The sequence below is a fragment of the Anomaloglossus baeobatrachus genome, chromosome 5, assembly GCF_048569485.1.
Source record: "Anomaloglossus baeobatrachus isolate aAnoBae1 chromosome 5, aAnoBae1.hap1, whole genome shotgun sequence".
Classification (NCBI taxonomy): Eukaryota; Metazoa; Chordata; class Amphibia; order Anura; family Aromobatidae; genus Anomaloglossus; species Anomaloglossus baeobatrachus.
Window position 1 is genome coordinate 556,594,846 of NC_134357.1, and position 21,272 is coordinate 556,616,117.

The window sequence follows — 21,272 nt, forward strand, 5'->3', positions numbered from 1 at the left end:
CATACCCTGCTGTAACTAAATAAAAGCATAGTGCATATAAACATAGGGTACTTAGTAAACACTGTTTTTGATCAAAAAAAGCATAAAGCTATCCCACCAAACGTTAAGGTGTATCTAGTTGGGATAGTACCTACACTCTCTAATATTAAAACCTTACCATGGGTCTAAAATAGGCCTCAATGAGGCTAAGGGCTGAGAGTGACCGGGTCCCAACAGGACACACACAGTCAGGGGGATTCACAGAATGAAATGTCCAGCTCACTGAGAAGGGGGCCACTCCCTGTTTGTACTGAATACAAAAAAAAAAAACTACATAAAAACAAAAAAGTGAGCCAGAGTATGAGATGGTATACATGGAACTTGTGAGACCATGTTCACACTGGCCATGAGACAAAGAGAAACCAAGGAAAAAAATTGTGAAAACATACCCTGCTGTAACTAAATAAAAGCATAGTGCATATAAACATAGGGTACTATTTTAGACCCATGGTAAGGTTTTAATATTAGAGAGTGTAGGTACTATCCCAACTGGGTACACCTTGACGTTTGGTGGGATAGCTTTATGCTTTTTTTGATCAAAAACAGTGTTTACTAAGTACCCTATGTTTATATGCACTATGCTTTTATTTAGTTACAGCAGGGTATGTTTTCACAATTTTTTTCCTTGGTTTCTCTTTGTCTCATGGCCAGTGTGAACATGGTCTCACAAGTTCCATGTATACCATCTCATACTCCGGCTCACTTTTTTGTTTTTATGTAGTTTTTTTTTTTTGTATTCAGTACAAACAGGGAGTGGCCCCCTTCTCAGTGAGCTGGACATTTCATTCTGTGAATCCCCCTGACTGTGTGTGTCCTGTTGGGACCCGGTCACTCTCAGCCCTTAGCCACATTGAGGCCTATTTTAGACCCATGGTAAGGTTTTAATATTAGAGAGTGTAGGTACTATCCCAACTAGATACACCTTGACGTTTGGTGGGATAGCTTTATGCTTTTTTTGATCAAAAACAGTGTTTACTAAGTACCCTATGTTTATATGCACTATGCTTTTATTTAGTAACAGCAGGGTATGTTTTCACAATTTTTTCCTTGGTTTCTCTTTGTCTCATGGCCAGTGTGAACATGGTCTCACAAGTTCCATGTATACCATCTCATACTCCGGCTCACTTTTTTGTTTTTATGTAGTTTTTTTGTATTCAGTACAAACAGGGAGTGGCCCCCTTCTCAGTGAGCTGGACATTTCATTCTGTGAATCCCCCTGACTGTGTGTGTCCTGTTGGGTCCCGGTCGCTCTCAGCCCTTAGCCACATTGAGGCCTATTTTAGACCCATGGTAAGGTTTTAATATTAGAGAGTGTAGGTACTATCCCAACTGGGCACACCTTGACGTTTGGTGGGATAGCTTTATGCTTTTTTTGATCAAAAACAGTGTTTACTAAGTACCCTATGTTTATATGCACTATGCTTTTATTGTTACAGCAGGGTATGTTTTCACAATTTTTTTCCTTGGATCCTATTATGTATTTAGAATCCCCTGCCTGCCTGTACTTCAGCCCTCAAACAGGCTTTGAGCTTTGCCTCAATTACCCAGACGCATATATCCTATGTATGGGGGACTTTAACCTCGTGGTTGACGAAGAACTGTATAGGTTTAGGCTGGATGGGCGGGGGGGGCATCTGCGATCTCGACTCTGACTGATCTACGGCAGTACATAAAGCGAGGAGGGTGGGTGGACCTCTGGAGAATGCGAAACCCTAATACACAGGAGTTTACCTGCCATTCTTCCACGAGGCACACATTGTCACGTCTGGACTATATTTTTGGGTCGAGTAATGTGGCAACCTGGCTAGATACTGTGGTCCATGGGGTAAGGGGTATCTCAGACCATTGTCCAGTGACCCTAATGCCTTCTTTACACGAGTCGACCGATCGTGCGATTTCACGATCGATCGTACCCGCCCCCGTCGTTTGTGCGTCACGGGCAAATCGCTGCCCGTGTCGCACAAAGTCGTGAAACCCCCGTCACATGTACTTACCTGCTGAACGACGTCGCTGTGGGCGGCGAACATCCACTTCCTCAAGGGGGGGGGCGTTCGGTGTCACAGCGACGTCACACAGCGGCCGGCCAATAGAAGCGGAGGGGCGGAGATAAGAGGGACGTAAACATCCCGTCCACCTCCTTCCTTCCGCATAGCCGGTGGGTGCCGCGGGACGCAGGTAAGCTGAGTTCATCGTTCCCGGGGTGTCACACGGAGCGATGTGTGCTGCCCCGGGTACGATGAACAATCGGCGCCATTTTAATTAAACAATATTTTGAAACTGAGCGACGAGTACACGACTCACGATTTGTGAGCGATACTGCGTTGCTCGGAGGTGTTACACGAGACGACGTCGTGTACGATGCCGGATGAGCGTCACGAAAACCGTGACCCCGACGATGCATCGCACGATAGCTCGTCTCGTGTAAAGCACCCTTTACTCTTAAATTTGGTTAGCCCCGAAATAATAACCTGGTTTTGGATACCCTTAAAGCCTATCTTCGAGGATGTTTGTCCTCGACCATAACATATATAAAATGGCTGACTAAACAGGAAGACGAGGAAATTAAGGGACAACTTAGGACCCTGGAGGCAAGGTATATATCTAATCCGACAGAGGGGAATAGGATGGCATGGTTACGTTCTTATAGGTCGTACATACAGCACCGAAACTAAGTCTAAGCGTAAACTGTTCTTTACTCGACAGTCATATTTTGAGTTGGGGAACCAGTCAAGTAAACTGTTGGCATATATGGTTAGACAGCATAACGCTTCTGTGGTGCCCTGGACTAGCCAGGTCGTCACAGGTAACACACGCACACCCCCACCCCCACTAGACAGTTACATTAGCCAAACACAAAACCCTTGTTGCCTCCCTCCAGGGTCTGATGTCCATACCAGGTGGGGCGGAGCCAAGAAGTTGGCCCCACCCACCGAGGAGTTCACAGGCCTGGAGGCAGGAAAAGGAACAGTTTAGTTGAGGAGGTTGAAGTGAGAGGAGTAAAGTGGAGAGTGTCTGGGTTTGTGGCCCAGGCACTGACAAGGTTGGCAGACGGTGGTGGCCGTCTGCAGGAGTGGTGGATCAACGCGGAACCGTAGGACCGGGGTCGGGCGGTGGCCCGCCGGTACCGACCGGGGAGCAAAGTGAAGCCAGCACACACAGGCAGGGCCATCGGACCCCGACTAGGCTTGGAGTCGCCGTCAACAGTCCAGGCCCCGGGCCTGGATGGCTTTCCTGTAGAATTCTATGGCAAGTACTGTGAGGCCTTGGCCCCGATCCTTCTGGATGTTTTGTCGCACTTCTCTGGTGGTGGCTCGTTGGTTTTTGCGGGACGAGTTGTACTTTTAAACAACACCATTCATTCTGCCCCATGTTGTACTGGAAAATGGGAAAAAAAATCCAAGTGCGGGTAAATTACAATTGCATGATTGTTTTTTATTTACCATGTTCACTATACAGTAAAACTGACCTGACATGATCCCCAGGTCAGTACGGGTTCAGAGATACCAAACGTATAGTTTTAGCTTTATCTAAGGGGTGAAAAAAAAATCAGAAGTTTGTCAGAAATTAGAATTGTGTTTTTGTTGCTAATTTCTGATACCGGTAGCGTTCTCATTTTTTAGGATCTGGGGCTCAGTGATGACATTTTTTGCATCTTGAGCTGACATTTTTAATTATACCATTTTAGAATAGATGTGACATTTTGGTCGTCTGTTATTACATTTTAATGCAATGTAGCGGAGACTAAAAAAAATATAATTTTAGCCTTTGGAATTTCTTGCTACACCGTGTACCAAACAGATTACCGTATTTTTTGCTTTATAAGACGCACTTTTGTTCCCCAAATTTTGGGGGAAAGTAGGGGGTGCGTCTTATAAAGCGAATATACGGGGGGGGTGTACATATGTGTATATATATATATATATATATATATATATATATATATATATATATACTGCAGGGTCCACTCTGGAGCGGTGCTGGGGGCAGGTGACAGCTGCGAGCCGCAGCGTTTGATCTCCTGCTCCCACTTATATAATATGCACAGCCGCTGTCCATCAGCAGCGTGGTGCTGAAACTGCATCACGCTGAGAGGCTGGGGCAGCGGGGCATATTATATCTGCCTGCGCCCTCCTTTGATCGCACATGATCCCCCCTGTGTTAGATATGGCCCCCGTGCTGCTGCCCATAGTAAAATAAAAAAAGCTTTACTTACCTCCAGCGCTGATCTCCGGTCTCCTGCTGCTGTTGTCTGTGATAAGGCACGCAGAGATGATATCACTCTGCCGTGCCGATCACATGACCGGCAGCAAGAACCAGGAAGTGTAGGAGGGAGGACTCGGAGCTCAACTGCGAGGAGGGAGACACAGGGATTACAGCATTGAGAAGGTAAGGAAAGAGTGTTTTATTTTATTATGGGCAGCAGCAAGGGGGCATATCTAACACAGGGGAGATGTGCCATCTATAGTGGCCATGGGCAGCACACATGGGGGCCATATCTAACACAGGGAAGATGTGCCACCTATAGTGGTCATGGGCAGCACACATGGGGGCCATATCTAACAGGGGAGGTGTGACATCTATAGTGGCCATGGGCAGCACACATGGGGGCCATATCTAACACAGTGGAGGTGTGTCATCTATATGGGCCATGGGCAGCACACATGGGGGCCATATCAAACACAGGGGAGGTGTGCCATCTATAGAGGCCATGGGCAGCACACATGGGGGCCATATCAAACACAGGGGAGGTGTGCCATCTATAGGGGCCATGGGCAGCACAGGGGGACGTGTCCCAGCACAAGGGGGCTATATTCAATATAAGGGGGCCATATCCAGAAAGGGGGGCTAATTTTAGGATGGGGGGCTATGAGGGACATATACCCTATATGATTTGTTAGACGGACACTGGCATTATAAGATGGACCCCATTTAACATTAAAAAAAAAAAATCTCTTTTCCTTCACCAAATTGGGGGTGCGTCTTATAATCAGGTGCGTCTTATAAAGCGAAAAAATATGGTAATTGATTTTATATTTTTATAGATCGGGCATTTGTGAATGCAGCAATACAAAATATGTGTATTTTTATTATTGTTTTATTTTCAATGGTGTAAAAGGGAGTGATTTGAACTTTTTTTTTTTTTTTTAAAACTTTTATTTCTATTTTAAAACTTTGTTTATTGATTTTACTTGTCCCCCTAGGGGAATTTATGGTTATACTTAGTGGCATAACTAGCGTTCATTGGTCCCCTATTGTGTCATTCCACACACGTACAAAAACACACAAACACACACAAACATGCACGCACACACACATATTATTCTCACCTTACCTTCTGTTCCATCGCCGGCCTCCTGGATCTTGCAGTTTGCCGGTACAGGATGTATATCTGGTGACCATCGTGACAAGGGAGGAACTTCCGCTGCCAGAGTGCTGATGTCAAAGGCATGAGCCGCTTGCTTCTGATTGCTCAGGACACTGCCTTTGAGTAGCTGCTGACAGCGGAAGTTCCTCCATCGTCGCAATGGTTACCGAATACACATCCTGTACCGGCAAACTACAAGAACCGGGAGGCCGGCGATGGAGCGGAAGGTAAGGTGAGCATAATATGTGTGTGTTTGTGTGTGTTTGTGTGTGTTTGTATGTGTTTGTATGTGTTTGTGTGTGTTTGTGTGTGTTTGTGCGTGCTTGTGTGTGTTTGTGCGGACTGCAAGAGCGGGTTAGAGCTCAGTGGATGTACAGAACTGGAAGTGTGTGCGGTGAGTATTTTGCTCATTCAATAAAGCTTGCTCGTAAACTGAGTTACAAATTTACAGCAAGCTTTGCTCATTAAGCGAAATATTCGCTAACTGAGATACTCATTAAGAGAAGTTCCACTGTATACTACCCATATACACACTGAAATTGATCAAAGAAAGACACGACCATGCACAACACTATAAATTGTAATGTAAAATAACTGGTGTATATATTCAATTAGTGTGTGGGTCACATGGATGTAGCTGACCTACGGGAATAATGACAAGGCACCAAATTTTAGAACAAAAAATTCTAAGAGAAACCGATTTGGTCAAAAAATATAACAAATTTTATTAATAACTAGCTGTACTACCCAGCTTCGCCCGGGTTAATAACTGTTGTTAACAAAATAGAATGTATTAACAAAAATGTATTCAGCACACAAAAACCACAAAACACATAGATAGAAATGTAAGTATTAAAAGGCAAAAACTAAACTAATAGAAGCATTTCACAACATATATTTCAATACCACAGATATTCCACACATATTTAACTAAATTGGCCAAGTAATGTGCTCCGTCTGTCTCTTTCCAGGTCTGTCTCTTTCCCGGTCTGTCTCTTTCCCGGTCTGTCTCTTTCCCCGTCTGCCTGTCTCTGTCTGTCCCTTTTTTTGTCTGTCTCTATCTCTCTGTTTCTTTCCCCATCTGTCTCTTTCTAGGTCTGTCTCTTTCCCAGGTCTGTCTCTTTCCCCGTCTGTCTCCACGTCTGTTTGTTTGTGTCTTTTCCTGTCTGTCTCTTTCCCTGTCTGCCTGTCTCTGTCTGTCTCTTTCCTTGTCTGTCTCTATTTGTCTGTTTCTTTCCCCGTCTGTCTCTATCAAGGTCTGTGTCTTTCCCCATCTATCTTTGTCTGTCTCTCTGGCTGTCTCCTCCTTCCCTGTCTGCCTGTCTCTGTCCCTGTCTGCATGTCTGTCTGTCTCTTTCCCCATCTGTCTCTTTCCCCATCTGTCTCTTTCCCCATCTGTCTCTTTCCAGGTCTGTCTCTTTGTCTCTTTCCCCGTCTGTCTCTGTCTGTCTCTTTCACCGTCTGTCTCTTTCACCATCTGTCTCTGTCTGTCTCCTTCACTGTCTGTCTCAGTCTGTCTCTTTCACCGTTTGTCTCAGTCTGTCTTTTTCACTGTTTGCCTCTGTCTGTCTATTTCCCTGTCTGTCTCTATCAAAATTGATTGGTAAATTGGAATGCGCGGGGTTAAAATTTCACCTCACAACATAGCCTATGACGCTCTCAGGGTCCAGACGTGTGAGTGTGCAAAATTTTGTGGCTGTAGCTGCGACGGTGCAGATGCCAATCCCGGACATACATACATACATACACACATTCAGCTTTATATATTAGATTAAAATGAATGCCGACTGGCAGAGTAACTAGAACAGGGTCATCACATGTATAAATATTAAAAAGTCAGGAACAGGTATCACTGCATAGGTATTACAAGTACTATAGCTGATAAATTATATTGCTATGAAAAGATAAGATACACAGTACGTACCATAACAAATTAGACTCAAGTGTTCACAGGTATAGTATATATAGCAATCATGTGATAACAAAAGCCTTACTATGTGGTGTTTAAAAATAAATACATATAGTGCTGACCATCGGTCGTGTCAGGAGTCAGAACTACATGTACTATTATCAACACTCACATGGATATATGCAGTAGTAATAGCTGTAATATACAATGTAATGTGAAAAAAATGTTATAGAAAAATGTACATTTACAGCACAAGGTATCGCTTATATGGCCTGTTATGCAAAAATATCCAGAGCAGGTGTATACAAAAACCGCCCAAATGGAGACATGATAGGTAGAAAATATTTACCTGTGCAGGAAAAGACCTGTGTGCACATGTGATGCTAGCCCCGATGCGCACGTTTCGGCGTCACCTCCGTCAGGAGCTGGCACCAAAAAGAAAGCACGTATGTATAACTACTTCACAAAAAGTCGTTATCAGAATCACTGTTCTACGTTTAACCTTATGTTGTTATCTCTTTTCAGTTACACGTCTGACCTGGTGGCGGTCCGTACGTGATCGCTTCAGGAGGGACTACAACAAGGAGATGCAGGTTCCCAGTGGATCCGCAGGACGCAGGGTCTCCCAATACAGGTATGCCAGAGCCCTTGCGTTCCTGAAAAGCACCATGATACCAAGAAGGTAATTACACTGTCTTTTGTTGAATTTGTAATGTAGTTATTTTTAACATATTTCTCCAACAGCATGCTAGTGAAAATTTCAAGAACAAATTTTAATTGAATCCTTTTTTTTTTTTTCTTCCACAGAACATTCACTAACACCATGAAGCCTGCATTAGTCCGGCACCCTCCTGGAGTGATTCCTGAAGAGACCGTCACCCCTCCAACAGACTCTGTGATCCCTCTACTTCTGCTCCCTCCCTCCCTTCCACCTCTACTTTTGATCCCTCCCTTCCACTTCTACCTCTGATCCCACACACTCTTCCATGCCTTCTTTCCCATGTTACCCAACCTGCCCAGCAGCATACTGGCAGACCTCATTACATGAGGCTGGTCAGCGAGTAGGTATTCACTTATCCAACCCTCTGACACTCCCGACACACAAACAGCATTTGGTTTGGTGCAACAGCGCCAGAGGGGACAGGATAGGGGTATCCCCGAGTTCTTACATCTGAACACATCAATCCATAGCTTTATTAAAGTATTATCTGACCAAATAATTGCTGGCTTCAACCTGATAAACCATAGTTTACAGGTGTTGACCAGCAAGATGGATTAGATGCTTTCAGCTGTAAGGGTACCTTCACACTTTAGCGATGCAGCAGCGATCCGACCAGCGATCTGACCTGGTCAGGATCGCTGCTGCATCGCTACATGGTCGCTGGTGAGCTGTCCAACAGGCAGATCTCACCAGCGACCAGTGACCAGCCCCCAGCCAGCAGCGACGTGCAAGCGACGCTGCGCTTGCATGGAGCCGGCGTCTGGAAGCTCCGGACACTGGTAACTAAGGTAAACATCGGGTATGGTTACCCGATGTTTACCTTAGTTACCAGCTCACACCGCTTAACTTAGCGTGTGCAGGGAGCAGGAGCCGGCACTGGCAGCGTGAGAGCTGCGGAGGCTGGTAACGAAGGTAAATATCGGGTAACCACCTTGGTTACCCGATGTTTACCTTGGTTACAGCTTACCGCAGGCTGTCAGACGCCAGCTCCTGCTCCCTTCACATTCAGGGAGCAACAATAAAAAAACGAACCAGGGCTGTGTGTAACGAGCAGCGATCTCACAGCAGGGGCCAGATCGCTGCTCAGTGTCACACACAGCGAGATCGCTAATGAGGTCACAAAAACGTGACTCAGCAGCGATCTCAGTAGCGATCTCGCTGTGTGTGAAGTACCCCTAAGACAAACACCTAGCCAGCATTATTTTCACTCTGTCATCGGAGAGCTGGAAAACCTTCCATCTGAACAGCAAATACATGTAATGAGGGCTTTCCAGAATGCTATTATTCAACTTAATCAATTTCTCCCTTCCACCACTGCACCACCTCCCCCTCCCACCACCTCTGCCCACAGCCCCTCCTCCTCCACCCCCTGCCCCTTTACAGCATCCTTCCCCGATTCATCCACCTGCCAATTACCAACCCCCTGCCCATTGTTACCACTCTTCAATACCCACCCAGCCCACAATCCCTGCCCAGCATACTCTGACTGTCCAAACATCCCTTCATTCCCCGTCTCCACTTTCCAGCCCACAGTGCCGTAACTATAAACTTCGGGGCCCCGGGGCAAAACTTCATAGTGGGGCCCCTCAACATTTCAATTACCAGAGGTTGTGCGGAACGTGGTGAAGCCTGCTACACATTGTTGTATACAATACACAGGCTTCACCACGTTCTGCAAGACCTTTAATAGATTTTGTTTATGCTGTGAAGCTTTAGAAGTTAAAGGGAACCTGTCATCAGAAATTTCGCCCAAAAGCTAAAAGATTCCCCCTCTGCAGCTCCTGGGCTGCATTCTAGGAAGGTCCCTGTTATTATTGTGCCCCATGTGAGACCAAAATAAAGCCTTTATAAAGTTCTACGTTTTTGTATGCAGCTTCTGTAAATGTGTCACGGGGGCGGGCTCTCTGCCGTCCGTTATTCTGCCCCCTGGTCCTGTATGCCGCCCCCATCGCTCCTTTCCATATCTGATGCACCGCCCACTGCTCCAGCCATCCCCGCGCATGCCCAGTGCCAGTCTCACGGGACTGAGCACTGTGACTGCTGGTGACGTGTGCGCAGGCAAGTGATTATGGACGGGACTGTGACTGTTATCAGCAAGTACCCGGCCATAATCTCTTGAGCGCGCAAACCTCTCCAGCATTCACACTGAGCTCAGTGTAGATGCTAGACTGTATGGGCTGCTTCCAGGGATGACGTCCCTTTGTCATGTGATAGTATTTTGAACACGCCCCTATCACATGACAAAGGGACGTCATCCCTGGAAGCAGCCCATACAGTCTAGCATCTACACTGAGCTCAGTGTGACCGCTGGAGAGGTTTGCGCGCTCAAGAGATTATGGCCGGGTACTTGCTGATAACAGTCACAGTCCCGTCCATAATCACTTGCCTGCGCACACGTCACCAGCGGTCACACTGCTCAGTCCTGTGAGACTGGCACTGGGCATGCGCGGGGATGGCTGGAGCAGTGGGCGGTGCATCAGATATGGAAAGGAGCAATGGGGGCGGCATACAGGACCAGGAGGCAGAATAACGGACGGCAGAGAGCCCGCCCCCGTGACGGATTTACAGAAGCTGCATACAAAAAGGTAGAACTTTATAAAGGCTTTATTTTGGTCTCACATGGGGCACAATAATAACAGGGACCTTCCTAGAATGCAGCCCAGGAGCTGCAGAGGGGGAATCTTTTAGCTTTTGGGCGAAATTTCTGATGACAGGTTCCCTTTAAATATTCAGTGAAGATGTTTGGAAAATGAATAAGGTGAATAATTCCAAATATTGCACAATTTTTAATTAACTGTATATGTATATTAAATATTAAGTATTTTTAAACAGTATATATTTAAACTTTGTTCACTTAAACATAACATTACTTAACCCCTTAACGACCGCGGGCCGTAAAATTACGTCCTAAATGACATAATCTTACTGCCCGCGGTCCTCCGGCGGCAGCATGCCGCGATCGGCACACATCTCAGCTGATTTTCACAGCTGAGATGTGTGCCTGCTAGGCACGAGCAGAATCGTTATCTGCTCGTGCCGATTAACCCCTTATAATGGCGCTGTCAATACATGACAGCGCCATTATAAGCGCAATCGCGGTAAAGTTTTACTTACCGCCGAAACCGGAAGTCACGTGACGCGATCACGTGACTCCCGATAGTTGTCATGGTAGTACAGGGTCATGTGATGACTCCTGTACTACACATGAATTGGTTTCACTTTCGCTGTGCCCGGGGCACAGCAAAAGAGAAAGACAGCGTATCTGCTGTTTACAGCCTTCCAGCTGTGATCAGCAGATACTGCAGAGCGATCGGAATGCTGATCGCAATAGCCCCCTAGGGGGACTAGTAAAATAAAAAAAAAAAGTAAAAAAATAAGTTTTAAAAAATTAAAAAAAAACAAAAAAACCTAAAAGTTCAAATCACCCCCCATTCGCCCCATTGAAAATTAAAGGGTTAAAAAAATAAAAAATATACACACATTTGGTATCGCCGCGTTCAGAAACGCCCGATCTATCAAAATATAAAATCAATTAATCTGATCAGTAAACGGCGTAGCGGCAAAAAAATTCCAAACGCCAAAACGACGTTTTTTTGTCGCCACAACTTTTGCGCAAAATGCAATAAGAGGCGATCAAAACGTAGCATCTGCGCAAAAATGGTACCGTTAAAAACGTCAGCTCGAGACGCAAAAAATAAGCCGTCATTGAGCCTAAGATCCCGAAAAATGAGAACGCTACGGGTCACGGAATATGGCGTAAAACGTGCGCCACTTTTTTCGGACAAACTTCCGATTTTTTTTTAACCCCTTATATAAAAGTAAACCTATACATGTTTGGTGTCTACGAACTCGCACTGACCTGAGGCATCACACCCACACATCAGTTTTACCATATAGTGAACACAGTGAATAAAATATCTCAAAAACTATAGTGCTATCGCACTTTTTTTGCAATTTTTCAGCATTTGGAATTTTTTTGCCATTTTCTAGTACACAATATGGTAAAACTGATGGTTTCATTTAAAAGTACAGCTCGTTCCGCAAAAAATGAGCCCTCACATGACCATATTGACTGAAAAATAAAAAAGTTACGTCTCTCAGAAAAAGAATGGCGAAAAAAAAAAACGGAAAGCGAAAAATCGGCCGGTCGTGAAAGGGTTAAACATTACCAATTTGTTCAGTTTTAAACAGCTACTTAAACATTTGTTTCCTAACTTTCAGAGAAGCAAATTCATCAATTACTTTGTCAAAGGCGCCACGGCCGCCTACTGACAAAGAGACAGTGCGGCTGCCCAGGATATGTGCATTGTGTTCAGCCGCTCTCTCCAGGATAACAGAGACTGGAGCTGACATTTCTGCCCATTTCTCCCCAGCAGGTGCCAGACATCAAATACAACACCCGACCACAGGTACAGCAGCAGTCACTATTGTGAGGAGAGTGGGGGTTGTACACAGCTCTGATTATTGAAGACAAGAGACAGATGACTGGGAAGATAGATAGTGCATGACCGGAGCCGGGAGGAATGTGTGATTATTTAGACTTCCCCCTCCTCTCCTCCCTCCCCCTCTCAGCAGTATAGACCTGCAGACTGGAGAGGGGCAGGGCTTCTCACAGTTTGTCACAGAGATATTTGTGTCTGCTGAGACTGTCTGTCTTCTCTCAAAACAAGACCTCAGTGTCAGTGCACGGCGCAACACCACACGATCAGCTAACAGTCTACTGTCTGCCATAGAGCTCCTGTTACTAAGCGAAATAGCATTTCCCCGTTTAAAGTAAACGAACAAAAAAACATTTACGCTTGCACTTTCACGGATCTTTTCGTTATTTTTATTAACTTTAAACTTGAATAATATAGGAGCTGGGTATTTTATGAGAAATTAAAGCATTAAAATACAATTTTTTACCATCAGTTTGGGGTCCCTTGGGTGGTTGGCCCTGGCTGCCCCGCTTGTAGTTACGGGTCTGCCAGCCCACATGTCCTACCTGCCCCAACTCCATCCCCCTTCCTCACTGTCTGCGCCACCTACACTCCCTTACCCGTGCCAGCATTCTGCACCCTTGCAAACCCACCCATCTTTTGCAACACCCACCTTTCCATTTTCCATCCCTCAGCTATCTCCCAGCCCTCTTCTGTCTCAACCTTTTTTCTTCCATCAACTTCTCTTTGTTTTTCCACACCCTCACCTTTAACTACTACCCAACCTTCCCCATCCTCTCTTCATACCCCAACTGTTGAAGGGGACAGTCCTGCAAGCACCTCCAGCGATATCTCCACCCCACGATACCAGAATTTGTAAATTTTTTCAAGAAATAATAAATTATGTTTTGTTTAAGTTATATTTTCTCATATATATATATATTTTTTTTAGAACAGTTAACAATTGGTTTTATTTTTAATGTTAAACTGGGTTTTCATTAACTAGTTACAAAAACAATATCACAAAAATTACATTACAAACACAGGACAAAAATCACATAATTAAAAATATTTCTAAATATGCGAGTCAAATTTTTCAAATAGATACATACATTATAAACATTAAAGAATTAACAGAAAGTAACCTAATGAAAGAAAAAAATTAGACCATTTTGTTCTGCCACTCCAATCTGCCGATTGGAGAGACAAAATAATCCGCAAATTGGTCACGAATTGCCATCACTTCTCTACTGCTGCGGAAGCGAATGTTGGTGTATCGTGGCAACGGACTGTTGGTTAGTTCCTCCTCAACAGGAATTACACCATTTGTCAAAAGTTAGTTGTGTAACACCAGGCAAGCTTTAATAACTTCATCCACATTTTCCACTTTGATATTGATAGCTGTTGCCAAGATTCTCCATTTAGCGGTGAGGAGTCCAAATGCACACTCCACCATGCGCCGTGCGCGACTTAATCTGTAATTGAAATTTTTTTTCTGATGTGTTAAGCCACGGCTTGAATATGGTTTCAGTAAATGTTTGTCCATTTGAAAAGCCTCGTCGCCAACGCAAACGAAGGGCATAGGTGTACCATCAGTTTGTGGAAGTGGTCTACGATGTGGGAACTGGAAACAGTCTCCATAGAGATTGCGGCCCATGGCAGAGGTTTTCAATACCTGGGAGTCATTCGCTCTTCCATATGCTCCGATATCCACAGCCAAGAATTTATACTGGGCATCTGAAATCCCCATGAGGACCACAGAAAAGTATTTTTATAGTTAAAGTACTCGGATCCTGTGCGTGGCAGCTTGACAATTAGAACATTTGCCATCCACGGCCCCACAGCAATTTGGGAAGTTGCATATATCCTGGAACTTCGCTGCAGTGGCCATCCACTGTTGTTCCGTCGGTTGAGGGATAAATTCCTCATTCATGGATTCCCACAATGCCTAGCAGGTTGTGCTCACTATGAGATACAGATATTGTCGATATTCCGACACAGTACTGAAAATGTAATGAGGAATAGGACTCCCCAGTCGCAAGAAATCTGTAAAATAAACACAGAAAATTAATCATCACTCCCAACAGGACAACAATTACATTACATCATGGGTAGCACACATGGTACTATACAATTGGCTTACCTCAGAGTTCTCATGAGCCGCTCTGCTAGAGTAATTGCCAGCCGGCAAAAGGTGTTGCTGCGTCGTGTCAGAGGCTCCACATGCTCCACCAACTTGTCAAACATTAGTTCAGACATGCGGTTGTAAGTAAAAAATTTGTCTGGGTGTCTCCTCAATTCGACATACAGTGTTGTGAAAACACCCCGGGAACTACGGACATTGTTAATGGGGTGGACCCAAAAACGACAAAGGCGACGTCAACGACGTTGCCGCTCTTTTTCGGCAACTGTACAAACCAAAAAATTGGCTTTGTAAGAAAATTCAATGTACGCCTGTACAATTTTCCCAGTAACTACATCCATTGTGCTCCTTCTTGGTTATGGGTCCCTAACCATATGGTGTTGCCTACATCAGCGAATCAAAATCCTAGAGACACCCTGCATCACACGCACCTAACACACCAGTGGACGGCTTGAGTGGAATAGAGTCGCCCACCTGGGGGGTTAGGGAGGGGTGGTGAGGAAGTGTAGAGAGTTGTGTGAAGAGGAGTTGAGGTGAGAGGAGCTCAGAGGAGGTCGGGAGTGGGACTTCCGAAGTCACTGCCTAGGTCGCGGACGGTGGTCTGGGCCTAGAGGAGTTGGACCCCTGGTCGCAGGGGATTGTGGCAAGGGGCTCGAATCTGTCGAGTAGGACAGACGGCGGCCTTGCACCATCACCGGGCTGGGACCCAGGCACGACAGGGGTACGTGGACCCCAGGTTGGGGAGTAGCTGCATGCAACCCGATAATTTACCCGTGGAGAACGGAGCCTTCAAAATTCGTTCCCAACCGCTCCAGAATCGGGGTACTAGCGCAACGAGGGGGATAGGGCTTTCCACCAAAAACGGTCCGGAAAATCCCAAGCGTGAACCCTGAGTGCAAGCTCCCACACTTAGCCATAGTGGGGAGCGGGACCCGGCAAGTTCCACACTACCAGGATTACCAGATAAGTAAACTTAGTGCTAGGAGGCATGTCACGGATCACCAGGCAACACCATTGGGGACGGGACACGAACGAGCTCCCCTCAGTGACAGCGGTGTCCTGAGATTTGGTTTACCCAGTTGTCGGTGTCTGATTAATGGACTGAGTACCAGAGTGATCCCTGCATCCCACGGCCTAATCCTCCCACTGAGTCCTGGGGCATTCCCCCTACCCGTGGAGGGTCCTAACACCTGGCTGCTCCTATCATCACCCCGGGTACTCCCTAACGGCAGCGGTGGTATTCACCCCAGTTACCGCGCACCACGGGTGGTGTCATGAGCTTTATAACCCCTTTGTAAATAATCCCCCCTTTTCATTTGAGTGGCCGCACAAGGCCCGGGTCCGGAGACCCTCGAGCCACTGAGAGCCTGGATCCGAGCGGCTCGGCTACTTCCACGGGGGTGGCACATATGTCTCCAAAATGTCTGGCTGTCCCAAAAAAAACGGATCACAACACATCACGACGCATCAGTCATAAAACGGACGCACAACGGTTGCACCGGATGCAAAGGATGCGTTATTTCACAGGGGTCCGTCAGCCTATTCCTGTGAAATAATGCATCTATTGCACCCGTTAACAACAAAAAAAGGACGGATGCGTCGTTACGACGCAACAACGGACACTGCGGATTGCGACTAACGCAAGTGTGAAAGTAGCCTTAGAGCACCAGCACAGATCAGAAGGTAATGAGAGAATTTAAGGACTCAAAAAGAAGTGATGATGAAAATAGCTGAAAGGGTGAGAAACTCCACAGTGTCCTAAAGAGAAAAGGATAATCCTCAAGCAGAGGAGATACAAAAGATACTTTATACACCAAGCAGGAATAATAGAAGGTCAGGGAGCAGTTTGCGCAGCCGAATGCTGCAACCTTCTATAGCTGGACACCACAGGACTGTCTGTGACACGTGACAGCTATCTGGGTTACCTAATGCTGTAACGGTTTCCAGGTTATTTATCAATTATGTGGTAAGATTGCAAAGAACCCCTCTGAACATTGTATCTGATATAGGGTGTAATTTGTCTTCAAATTTTGTAAAGTGTTTTGCAAAAAATTGGGGGTTGACTTGTAATTTTCTTCTCCTTATCACACTGAAACTAACAGGTCAGACTGAGAGGACAATAAGAAGTAACAAGGCACTCCCAAGGTGTGATGAAAAAGGTGTATTTATTGTGCTTGAAAAACGTTTTCGGTCCAAATTGGACCTTCCTCAGTAGCACAAATGTGAGGAGTGATGTGGCATGGACTGCGGGCGCGGAATCCACCGCTGCATGGGGGCAGCCCCCATGCAGCGGTGGATTCCGCGCCCGCAGTCCATGCCACATCACTCCTCACATTTGTGCTACTGAGGAAGGTCCAATTTGGACCGAAAACGTTTTTCAAGCACAATAAATACACCTTTTTCATCATACCTTGGGAGTGCCTTGTTACTTCTTATTGTATGGCTTTGGAACCTGAAGTGCACCCCAACATCTTATGAAAAAAATATATAAGAAAAAATATATACGAAGGAAGTGCCATGTTCTTCTTTATATAGACTGAGAGGACAAGTCAGTCATTGGAGCAAATTTTAATATGTTTTGCTGCAGCTCAGCAGGAGGACTGGTCCTTATATTTATCTCTTGCTGAGTTCATTTATAACTGTTGGGTCAGTCTACCGGTACCTTGACTTTCTTTTGTAATTATGGTTTTCATCCTCATCTTGGTGAATGTCATGTTTTAGGATGAGTTCTGGGTGTCCTGGAGTGGAGGTTGCCATACAGAAACTCGAGGGATGTTTGGAGGGAGGTTAAAAAGAATATTGGGGTGGCTCCACTTTGTTAAAAACGGAAGGCCAATAGGAAGCATTCGGCAGGTCCCATCTTCAAAGTAGGAGATAAGTTTCGGTTATCTTCCAAAAATATTAAGCTGAAGGTGCCATTAACGAAGTTGGGTCCTAAATTTATTTTCTCATATGAGATTCTGGAGGCAGTCAATTCGGGTGCCTTTAGACTGAAACGTCTGCAGTCTTTTCAGATCCCTAACGTTTTCCACAGATCCTTGTAAAAGGAATGTCCCTTCAGTGTTGTCGCCCTAGTCTCTGCCTTCTCCGGTTTCCATTGATAAATGCATACCTCCCAACTTTTAAAGAAGGGAAAGAGGGATAAAGTTTGTGGCGCGCAACGCGGCAATTTTTAGGCCACGCCCCCTAACCACACCCATTTCACAAACAGCCACACCCATATCCACACCCATCCAGCAAACTGAAACTGCAGAAGCTGTCCGTGATCGCTCTGAGCCGCCACAGATCAGCAATGCGCAGAACAGGCAGGGAGTTAACTACAGGGTGTGCAGGCGGCTAGGACCCAGGAGGAGAGCTGAACAGGGTGTGCAGGCAGCTAGGACCCAGGAAGAGAGCTAAACAGGGTGTGCAGGCAGCTAGGACCCAGGAGGAGAGCTGAACAGGGTGTGCAGGCAGCTAGGACCCAGTAGGAGAGCTGAACAGGGTGTGCAGACAGCTAGGACCCAGGAGGTGAGCTGTACAGGGTGTGCATCTAATGTTCACACATCAGTTTTTTGCCATCAGGCGCAATCCGGCAGAAACCTGAAAAAACGCATCCGGCGTCTGTTGCCGCCGGATGCGTTTTTTCCCCCATAGACTTTTATTAGCGCCGGATTGTGTCAGATTACCTTGCGTTCCATCCGGTTTTCGCTGGATCCGGTAAAATTTGCTTGTCCGGTGGCCAGATGGAACGCTGAGGTGAACGTTTTTTTGTCCGGCAAAAAAACGGATTGCGCCGTATCCGGCACCGTACGGCGCGTTTTATAATGGGAGCCTATGGACGCCGGATCCGGGGTCATCCGTCATATGCCGGAAGCCAGCGCCGGTTTCCGTTTTTTGTCTATGGGCATGCCCAGACGGTGTGTAAATAGTCTCTCTGTTTCTCTGTCGGTCGGTCTCTCTCTCTGTCGGTCAGTCTCTCCCTCCCTCCTTTATACTCACCGATCGCCGTCGCGGCACTGCACGGCTGTCACACTTCTCTGGCGGGTTCTCCTCTTTTGAAAATGCCGGCCGCTCATTATTCCATCTAGTATTCACTACTTCCCCTGCCCACCGGCGCCTATGATTGGTTGCAGTCAGACACGCCCCCACGTTGAGTTAAAGCTGTCTCACTGCAACCAATCACATCCGCCGGTGGGCGGATCTATATTGTGCAGTTAAATAAATAATTAAAAAAAAACGGCGTGCGGTCCCCCCATTTTGATGTAGCCAAGGTAAAGCCACACAGCTGAAGGCTGGTATTCTCAGGATGGGGAGTTCCACGTTGTGGGGAGCACCCCAACCTAAAAATATCAGCCAGCAGCCGCCCAGAATCACCGCATCCATTGGATGCGGCAGTCCCGGGACTCTACCTGGCTCATCCCGAATTGCCCTGGTGCGGTGGCAATCGAGGTAATAAGGAGTTAAATGGCAGCTTATAGCTGCCACTAAGTCCTAGGCTAATCATGGCAGGCGTCTCCCCGAGATACCTTCTATGATTAACCTGTAAGTGAAAGTAAATAAACACATACACCCGAAAAAATACTTTATTTGAAATAAAAGACAAAAAAATACCCTCTTTCACCACTTTATTAAAATCCCCAAATACCCCTCCAGGTCCGACGTAATCCACACGAGGTCCCATGACGCTTTCAGCTCTGCTACATGAAGCTGACAGGGAGCGCCATAGAACACGACCGCTCTGTGTCAGCTCCACGCAGCAACTGAAGTGAGCCGCGCTGTCACCGGAGACTTCACTCAGGTAGTGCCGGTGTGTGCGGGGATGATGATGAGTGCGGTAGTGCTTGTGTGTGCGGGAATGATGGTGAGTGCGGTAGTGCCTGCGTGTTTGCGGGGATGATGATGGGTGCGGTAGTGCCTGCGTGTGTGCGGGGATGATGATGAGTGCGGTAGTCCTTGTGTGTGCGGTGATGATGATGGGTGCGGTAGTGCTTGTGTGTGTGGTGATGATGATGGGTGCGGTAGTGCCGAGGTGTGTGCGGTGATGATGATGAGTGCGGTAGTGCTTGTCTGTGCGGTGATGATGATGAGTGGGTAGTGCCGGGGTGTGTGCAGGGATGATGATGGGGGCGGTAGTGCTTGCGTGTGCGGGGATGATGACGGGGGCGGTAGTGCTGGGGTGTGTCCGGGGATGATGGGTGCGATAGTGCCGGGGTGTTTGCGGTGTTTATGAGTGCGGTAGTGTCGGGGTGTGTCCGGGGATGATGGGTGCGGTAGTTGCGGGGTGTGTCCGGGGATGATGGGTGCGGTAGTGCCGGGGTGTGTGCGGTGATGATGATGGGGGCGGTAGTACCGGTGTTTGCAGTGATGATGGTCTCTCTCTCTTTCTCTCGGCATGAAAAACAAAAAAAAAAAAAACGGATCAGTTTTTTGCTGGATCCGTCGCATCTGTTTTAACACAATCTGCGCCGGATCCGTTGCATAAGGCTAAGTTCACACATCCTGTGTTTTGCATCAGTCACAATCCGTCGCCTTGGGGAATTACGGTATCCTTCAAAATATTTTGCAGGAATCCTGTATTTCCCCATAGACTTCTATTAGCGACGGATTGCGACTGATGACCCTGCGTTGCATCCGCTGCGTCGCGGTCCGTCGTTTTTGACTGACCGCCGAGCGGGGAGCAACGCAGAATGTAACGTTTTTCGGGCCGTCAAAATTAACGCGCCGCGCAGGAATCCGTCGCCATCCGTCAAGCTTGTAATGCATGTCTATGGTGCTGGATTCCGTCGTAATCCGTCTTACAACGGAATCCAGCGCAGGATTCCGTCATGCTCTACTGAGCATGCCCAGCATGCTTGGCACACCCACTGGGCTGTCCCAAACACAGACGGATCATGACTGATCCGTCAAAAAACGGACGCACAGCGGATGTAACGGACGCAACTGATCCGTTTTTTCACAGGATTCCTGTGAAAGGAATCCTGTGAAAAACACATCAGTTGCATCAGTTGACATCTTGAAAATGACTGATCCGTTGCTGACGGACCTGACGGATTGAAAACACAGGATGTGTGAACTTAGCCTAAGGCTAAGTTCACACATCCTGTGTTTTGCATCAGTCACAATCTGTAGCCTTGAGGAATTACGGAATCCTGCAAAATATTTTGCAGGAATCCTGTATTTCCCCATAGACTTCTATTAGTGACGGATTGCGACTGATGACCCTGCGTTGCATCCGCTGCGTCGCGGTCCGTCGTTTTTGACTGACCGCCGAGCGGGGAGCAACGCAGAATGTAACGTTTTTCGGGCCGTCAAAATTAACGCGCCGCGCAGGAATCCGTCGCCATCCGTCAAGCTTGTAATGCATGTCTATGGTGCTGGATTCCGTCGTAATCCGTCTTACAACGGAATCCAGCGCAGGATTCCGTCATGCTCTACTGAGCATGCCCAGCATGCTTGGCACGCCCACTGGGTTGTCCCAAACACAGACGGATCATGACTGATCCGTCAAAAAACGGACGCACAGCGGATGTAACGGACGCAACTGATCCGTTTTTTCACAGGATTCCTGTGAAAGGAATCCTGTGAAAAACACATCAGTTGCATCAGTTGACATCTTGAAAATGACTGATCCGTTGCTGACGGACCTGACGGATTGAAAACACAGGATGTGTGAACTTAGCCTAAGGCACACGCCG